The sequence below is a fragment of the Arachis duranensis genome, chromosome 1, assembly GCF_000817695.3.
Source record: "Arachis duranensis cultivar V14167 chromosome 1, aradu.V14167.gnm2.J7QH, whole genome shotgun sequence".
NCBI classification, from domain to species: domain Eukaryota; kingdom Viridiplantae; phylum Streptophyta; class Magnoliopsida; order Fabales; family Fabaceae; genus Arachis; species Arachis duranensis.
In genome coordinates this window covers 51301957-51310531 of record NC_029772.3, presented here as the reverse complement: position 1 = coordinate 51310531, position 8575 = coordinate 51301957, and the positions used below count along the sequence as shown (strand labels likewise).

Sequence of the window (8575 nt, the reverse complement as noted above, 5' to 3'; positions counted from 1 at the left end):
TTTAATATTATATATATTATTGGCCCCCATGATAACATTTCTGGATCCGTCCCTGATCACATTTATTAAAATAACTTGCCTTTGTAATTTTTCTATCCAAAATTATTTCAACCACCCATTGCAATAATAAAAAAAATCTTAAAAAGATCTAAAAAATGTTCACAGCAATTTTAGATAAACTAACATTTTAATAAAATTCTTTTTGTTACAAAAAATTAATATACCAAGAAAAAAGGGCACAAATTGAAATATAGATCTAAAAAAGAACAAAAATCAGTTATCAAGTAATAGGAAAAAAAATCAGTACAGGAATGGACAAAAATTAATTATGAAGATAATAGTATTTAATTGTCTAAAAAGCTATATGAGTTATACACTTGTTTAGCATAATCAATTGGGCACATATATTCAAAAACAATAAAATTAAATAACAACTAATATAATACAATTCAGTTAGTAGAAAATCTTTTTAATTAACGAAATACCGCAAAAAAAAAAAACTAAAGGTCATGTGAAAATCAAGCTCAAAAGATTTACTGATAGTTAAAACATACACACACATCCAAGCTAACAGTTTAAAAGTGTTAAAATTAAGTTCAATAAACCTAATAAGAGATAATAACCCAATCTCAAAATTAATTATAAATGAAGCAAAAGTATAACATCTCTCTTACCTAATACCCAATTATCTATGACAATGTTATTAGTTCTAATGCTTATAATATGAAGTGAGATTATTTTCTTGTACTCAAATTGGTCATAGACATCAAATATTAATAAATTTATAGATCAATTGTCAATGTCTAATACACTACAATAACTTAACTCAATCAACTTTAAACCAATAAAAATCAGTATCAAGCAAAGTATCACCTCATAAAAATGCTTTTCACAATACATGTTTCAGATGCCAAAAATACATAAACAAAAAGTGAAACAAAAAAAACACACTAACATTTTATCTAATTTCCATCCAACGCATGCATAACTCTAAATTTCTAACCTACAGAACTTATTAAAAACAGTGAACATTCCATACCAAATCCTTTTAGAAAATATGAATAAAAAACAATGAACATTCCATACACACGAATTAATCCTTTAATATTGGAACAAAACAAAGCCAAAAAAATCAAAATGAGAGAAGTTAGAAAGCAAATCCTAAAAGCTAACCTTTAAAAAATAAATAGAATCAGCGAAAATTAAACTTATTTACAAAAAGTGATCCACATTAAAATCTTTCGCCGTAAAACAAATGGCCTTAAGCTGCTGTCCTCTTCCATACTCTACACTTCATAATTTTAAAACCACACACTAAGGAATCACAAAAGTAAATACCTATCTTAGCAAAAGTAAAAAACTAATAATAAAGTCAGATATCCCTTTAAATCTTGGTAATGAATATTTCATTGGACGAGCTCTTTACATAAAATTTATTATAGAAAAAAACAACAGTTTTATCATTGTAAAATAAAGAAAAATTATAAAAGTGCAAAGATTAGTAATCAAACACGTAGCCCCATATGTTTCCTCCTTAGAACTGCTTTTGTGCCACCTTTTTCCTTTTCTTCTTGAGCTTTTGAAACCTAGTCACATAGTCCCTTCACAACCAAACCAAAATTTTCGCCTTTATTAATATCATTATACACTTAAACTCTAAATCACAATCACATAAGTTGCAAACTTTTTCAGCACAAAGAAAAATTCTAGGAAATAAAAACCAAAAATAAAAACAAAACGGGGAACCGCCTATTTTTCTCGGCATAATGAAAAAATAAAAAGAATTCATCATCAAAACTACCAAACTTGGAACCCACCAGAAATAAAATTACTAAACTAACCTCTTCTTTTAAAGGAATCATGGACAACTCCAATAAGAAAAGATTGCTTTCAACTTATTGTTTCTTGATTCAAACTCATAAAAACACAAAGAATTAGCCTTTATCTCAAGGCATTGTTCTTATCAAAGCAGTTCACACATAAATCATCTATACTTACTAATTAACGTAACATCAACCGAACGATCATCAGCGAGTGGTCAAGTCACTGCCTAAACCAAGTGCAATAATTTAGCTCAACTAACCAAAATTGTTAATTAACACAATGCTACTTACCTAACACATATATGAGACCAAGAAGTAAGTCAATGATGGCTTAAACTCAAAAAATTAAATTATAACAGATTGGCAAAAGATAATCCTACCAATATATCTGCTATCCAAACTCCAACAAAGTTTCAGTAGTATGAGTATCCCAAAAACATTCTATTAATACAGAACAGGCTCCCATGAATACACCTCCAATGTTATTTAGTGAAACAGGAAGAGTATGCGCAATCTGCAGGAGAACAAAATTTGACCAAATGAAGAACAAATTTAAAAGATGAAAAACTGATCAGCTACACACTAATTTTAAATATTGTACAAGCCAACACAACCTTAAAAAAATATTCTTATAGTTTTTTTTGCATTACTTAATGATCTTCATTGCTCCCAACTTATCTGTTATAGAATGTCCAAAACCAAAGTATTCTTTCTTCTCTATATGTTATAGAATAAGGGCTACTGATTACAGGCATCAAACCCAAATAGATAGAATAATCAAGAGTAATAAAGAGGATAACAAAAAGTATAACAAAATTTAATCAAAACCTAAAAATGAAATGATAGAATAATACATGTGTTTGGGTACAGTACTATGGGGAGCTTTTTATATGATTCATATTCAATTGCATCGGACTGAACAGAGTAAGCTGAATTTCCATCATCGCCACCCTCTTCTCTTTCTTTCGTCAAGCTTCCTTTCATCATCATCGTGATTTCTTCTTTTTCACAACCATGACAAAATACTCACTTCCATTAGCATCATTATCATACACTTATAATCTATATCAAAAACACAAAAGTTGCAAATTTTTGCAGTATAAACAAAAATTCTAGCAAACCAAAAAAACAAAATAGGGAGTCTCTTATTTTTTCGGCAAAAGAAGGAAAAAATAAGAAGAAAAATATGAAGGATTTTAAGTACCTCGTTCCTGGTTGAACTGAAACCCCTAGTCGGACTTGGATGAACAAATAGTGGCGGTGCCTCTCGTTGACAACAGAGTCTAAATCTCCAACGTACAACAACCGTGTAATGAAGTGGTTCCTCACAGCTGGGCTTGCTGTGAGAGAAAAATACAAAGGAAACACATCAGCTTGTCTGTAACTCAAAGGCCTTAGCCTATTGTAATATTCTTGTCTTGTAATCCACAAAATTAATCTATATAATATAAGGATTTTTAATAGTATTAATGATGTAACATCAGAAACAATCCAAGATGAACCGCTTTAACAAAAACATCTTACCTGAAAGTATGCTCAAAATAGAGCCTTCTTTGTTTTTCTTTTTTTCTCTTTAATTTTTTCTTATAGAAGCAAAAGAGAGGGACAAAGCTCTTAGTAACCACTTACCAATACTCAAAAGTATACTCAAAGTAACTCAGCTCACAGCACTACTTCTGAAGAGTAAACCTCCCTTGAACCAAGACATGCACAACACACATGTTCACATTTTAACATAAAATTTTCTTATAGAATTAATTTTTGCTTAATTGATGATCTTCATTACTCCAAAATTATCTCTTATAGAATTTCCAAAAAGAAATCCTTTTTATTCAAACCAATTCCAGCTAATAAATTGAGAACTCAAAATATTTTTCTAGAATATTTTTATTGGCATATGTAAAGTGTTAGTGATGAGAGGATTGACATACCAAATGAAAAATTTCTAACAATGTGATGCTGGTTGCGAATCCATAACACTCTGTTAATTTAGTCTTGGATCCAATTAGTTAAACTGAAATGGGCATAACATACAAAAGTAACTTCATAGTCTTCTCTACATGTTATAGAATAAGGACTGCTGACTACAGGCATCAAACCCAAATAAATAGAAATATCAACAGTACGGAAGAGGATAGAAAAAAGTATAACAAAATTTAATTAAAATCCACAAATAAAATGATAGAATAATACCTGTCTGCTAGGGTACTTTGGGAAGCTTTGATATGATTCATTTTCAACTGCATCGGACTGGATAGAGTAAGCTGAATTTACGGGAGGCATTGATGGAAACTCATTCTGATGCTTTGAAGGAGTGACTTCAAACCACCAAAAGTTTGTCTGTGTGCTTCCCCTTGTATCCTTAAGAACAGATCAACAATTATACTTTTGGTTCTTTGGCTTTTAATTGCAGTTTATAGTCAAGAAAGCAATTAATTATTTTTTCTGTTGAGACTAATGTATTAAAAGAAATTATATATTTACATGTAAAAGTATATATGTATAGAGATTTAAATTGCATCCGCAACCTAATTAGCAATATAAAGCTACATTGAATAGGTGGCTAATAAACAATCACAATGATAATACGGTTTAATAATCAAACTTGACTATTTTTTTTAGTCCTCAGACGTACTCTCTCTCTCTCTCTCTCTAGGTTTTCCTCTCATGATGTGTATGAATATTCTTTACACTTTTCAATTTTTAGTTTATTAAAACTCGACTAACAGGCCAGCTTAATGGAAAGCTAAAGCTTGTATCACCAAATAAAAGAGAAGGAAATCAAACAAAATCATCCAATGAGAAAATCTTTTAACGCTAGTTTCTGTCCTTCTCACACAGTATAAATTTCATTAATATTTTACTCAACATGCTGCATTTCAATAAAAAAATATTTAATGACGAAAAAGAATAGGAGAAGAAAAAAACACAGCTCAATTCTTACTTTTACTCTCCTATTTTCAATATACAAATCCTAAAATTACAATGGAACCATATCATCAAAGCATCACATGTTTAAGTTACAAACAAAAAATAAACTACCCTATGTTCATCAAAATTTAATTTAATTAAACCAAAATTTTTTTTAATTCTTACCCATGCTTTTAAATGATGAAGTAACTATTTTTAAAGATATATACTTCGTAAAATAATCTTTAAGCTTTAATTACATTTTTAAAACAATAAAAATAGATGAAGAAATAATGAACAACAACAGAAAACAAAATATTAATTACATCATAATAAAAACAAACCAGCCCATAAATAAATAATAAAAAGTGAACTGAAAGAGGAAAGATAACTTAAAAACCACCTCACTTGACCAAAAAGAATATTATGCACAACGAAGGCAATCACAATTCTCAACTTCCTTCCTCACCACATCAAGTACTGAATCCATCAATTCAGCATGTTCCATGTAATGTTTTTTTGCCCAGCTCATCAAACACAGAGTTCTTAGTATTCACATATTTTGCATTTTTAATTATATTCTGCACAAACAATTTAACCCCTAAAACATTCAGTGAAAGAAAATAAATTCAATTATGAAGAACAAACCTTCCTGATAATAGCTATATTTGCCTCTCCTTTACTTAACACTTTACTAGCAGCATTAGTTAAGACCAACATCTTTATAGTTGATGAGGGAGGCACACTGAGTATAACAAATGAAGTTGCAAAAACATGAACTGAATTGAATTGAATTAGATTAATATAAAAAGGAAAGTAATTTAGTCGTATGTTTAAAAATGTATATATACCATTAATAAAAAATTATGTTCTCAACAATCTAAAGACCCATATATAGAAAAGCCATACAAATTTGTTAAGTAATAAGTGAGTTAAAGACTTTGCACAATTGAAAACTGTTCGGAGTTCCTGGGCATGGATATACAGAAACATTTGTAAATTCCAAGTTAGATACTTACATGATACAATGATGACGGCAACACCGTTTCATACGGTTCATTCAGAAAAACTACAACTTCGACACCAAGCTTCTTCAAGTCAGGAACATCTTTGGGAGATGACACTGCACCCAGCAACAAAAATGGTAATCACCAACCAACACACTTCAGTTAAACCACTACTACAAAACACATCACCAATCAAAACAAATTATTAATAATACCATCATGAAGACAAACAAAAATTACAGAAAATCAAAAAAATCAAAAAATAAAATGGAGAGTCGCCTATTTTTGTCGGCATAAGAAGGAAAAAATAGGAAGGAAACACGAAAGATTTTAAGTACCTCATTCTTGGTTGAACCGAAACCACTTGCCGGACTTGGATGAACAAATTGTAGAGGTGCCTCTTGTCGGTCGACCTCAGGGTCCAAATCCCTGATGTAACACCCTAACTTTTAGCACATCATGATCGTACCAAAAGTGAGGCGTTATTACCCTGCTTTTCTTATTTACTATTTAATATTGAGCCTTTAGTTCGATATCGCATTTCAGTTTTATAGAAATTTCCAGAAAATTATTTTTCGTAATTAAAATCATATATCAAAGATCTTCAAATAATAATAATCACATAATTATTAATAATAATAAGTTCTATACAAATAAATTCAATATAAAACTCGAATACAATACCTATCCCTCTAGATAAAATAAAAGCTAAAGCAACAAGGGCGAAGAAACTCTATAAAAACAACAGAAATCACAAGTAAATCTACTTCTCGTTTGCAGCTTCATAATGAACCTTCAAACCTGTCACTAAAAGGGTGGAAGATTTTGAGGGTGAAAACAAACCATGCGTTCTCAGTAGGGAATGGGAATGCCGTAAAAGTAATGAAATAAAGTGCAAATAATTAACTTTACTCTATAAAACTTTATTTTTATCGAACCCTTTGAAAATACTATTGATTTTACTTTAGCTAACTAATTACCTCTTTTTAAAATCTCTAAAATCAAAACAAATTTTAAATATAAAACTAGTCACATTGTCCCTCTATCAGCCACATAGTTAATTTTCAGTCAAATGTCAATTCGTAATCACTTTAATACATTCACAAACAAATAGTACAAGCAAGAGATTCAATTCAATGTACAAGGAAGTCGCAACAAGACAAACAGCACAATCACAAAGTAATAAGACAAGCAAGCGCAATCAAATGCAAATGTGCAAACAACATGATGCATGTCTATTCCTAATGCAGGCCATGAGCTCATCTGTCGGTTGCCTACCCGCTCCCGACATTACCCAGATACGAGTCCTAGATATGGTTTTTAGATGCATCTAGTGTGCTTATAAGTCTTACGGCTAAGCCGCATACAATGTAACTTTCAATGTGCTTACATTTGGAAAACAGTTCTCACTGTGTGAGCGTTTCCACTATACATTTGGCACTAAGACCCAAACAATATCACGTCTACTCTTTTGTGGCAGACAATCTCTTTAAGTTAATATATTCTTTAAATCCTTGTTCTCTACTCTCCTGTGGCAGAGATTTCTTTTCTTAAAAAAACGAGCTCAAAACAATACTTAAAACAAAATCTCTCCTTACAAAATTAGATTTAAAACATTATGTTTTTCTTAATAAATCGAGTTTAAAAATAGAGTACACCTTTTCTCAACTAAATAAATCTTAAATAATTTAATTTTCCAAAACCAAATCTTTTAAAATAATTTTTCAAATAAAACCTCAGATTTTATAAAATTTCAGCAACATTTCCTCTAAAGTTTGAACTAAACCACCCTTATGGGTTCTCTATTCCTCAACAATTCACCAGCCTTTTTCTCAACAATTCTCAAATCAACGAAATCTTTAATAATCAGAAAACAGTCACAAATAAATCGTCATCACAATAAATCCAAACCGAGCACAAGCCTAAATCAATTCAACGCTCAACACAATATCATCCAATCAAATTAACATATCCAATAACTAATAATTTCTTAAACAAGCTTGCAACAATATCCACCATCATTAAGTAAATCTGAATTACACAACAATCACATTTTCACAACCTCAATCTAAACTTAATTCCACCAATTAATCTCTCATAACAATCAAACCAGTCACATTTACAACAATAATTCATACTTAATAACATTACTATAATTAATATATATAGATATATTTGTAATTATCTAATTAATTTTGTAGACGTTCTAAGTTAAAAACGTTTAATTTTAAAAAAATAAATTCTATACTTCCGTATGACATCAAAATCAACGAAAGTTCCAGAGAAATTTTTTCAATGAGCTGCTAAAAAGGAAAATATTATAAATCGTCTGTGTTGTTTAAAATTCCAATTGGCCGAACTTAAAAGGAAGGGAAACTACGTCACCGTCAATTTTTACTAGACAAAAATAATGTCAATATGTAGAGAAAAAAAATACAAATACTTTTATCGGATTAGATTTTTAATTGGAGTTATGAATAAAAAAAATCGAAAAGAGAAAATAGAAGGAACTCACGGTTTTCACTATGAAATTCGGCCATTCTCTCCTTTGTTTGGATAACATGCAAGCTCGGTTATTGCACAATGAATGTGCTTAATGGATTCGATGATGATTTGGGCAAAGAAGGGTGGTTAGGTGTCACCTTTTGATATATATGTATTGAGGCATAAGCCACGTTTGGCTTTAATGAAGGATGATTATATTATTATATAAACTTAATGAAGGAAACTAATGAAGTGTCATGTTGTATATGTGCATTTATGCATAAAAGTCACGTTCTCAAATCCATTTTCCTTAGCTTTTTCTTTTTAGTGATTTTGCTTAGTTAAATGGAA

The 8575-nt window shown here is 30.1% G+C and overlaps 1 long non-coding RNA gene across 3 annotated transcripts; it reads right to left on the bottom strand.

The window, feature by feature from the left end:
- Positions 1 to 2262: 2262 nt before the first annotated feature.
- On the bottom strand, positions 2263 to 6273 carry LOC107488300 (uncharacterized). 3 transcript variants are annotated; one of them, XR_008002717.1, is made up of 6 exons: positions 6079 to 6273; positions 5753 to 5913; positions 4017 to 4184; positions 3028 to 3163; positions 2678 to 2821; positions 2263 to 2337 (listed from the first exon to the last, which is right to left on the bottom strand). It is a non-coding gene; the product is annotated as an uncharacterized LOC107488300 (long non-coding RNA). The 3 variants fall into 3 exon arrangements; XR_008002716.1 differs by having other exon boundaries at positions 2678 to 2824; positions 5753 to 5856; positions 6079 to 6272; XR_008002715.1 differs by having other exon boundaries at positions 5753 to 5856; positions 6079 to 6271.
- Between the last annotated feature and the right edge of the window lie 2302 nt (positions 6274 to 8575).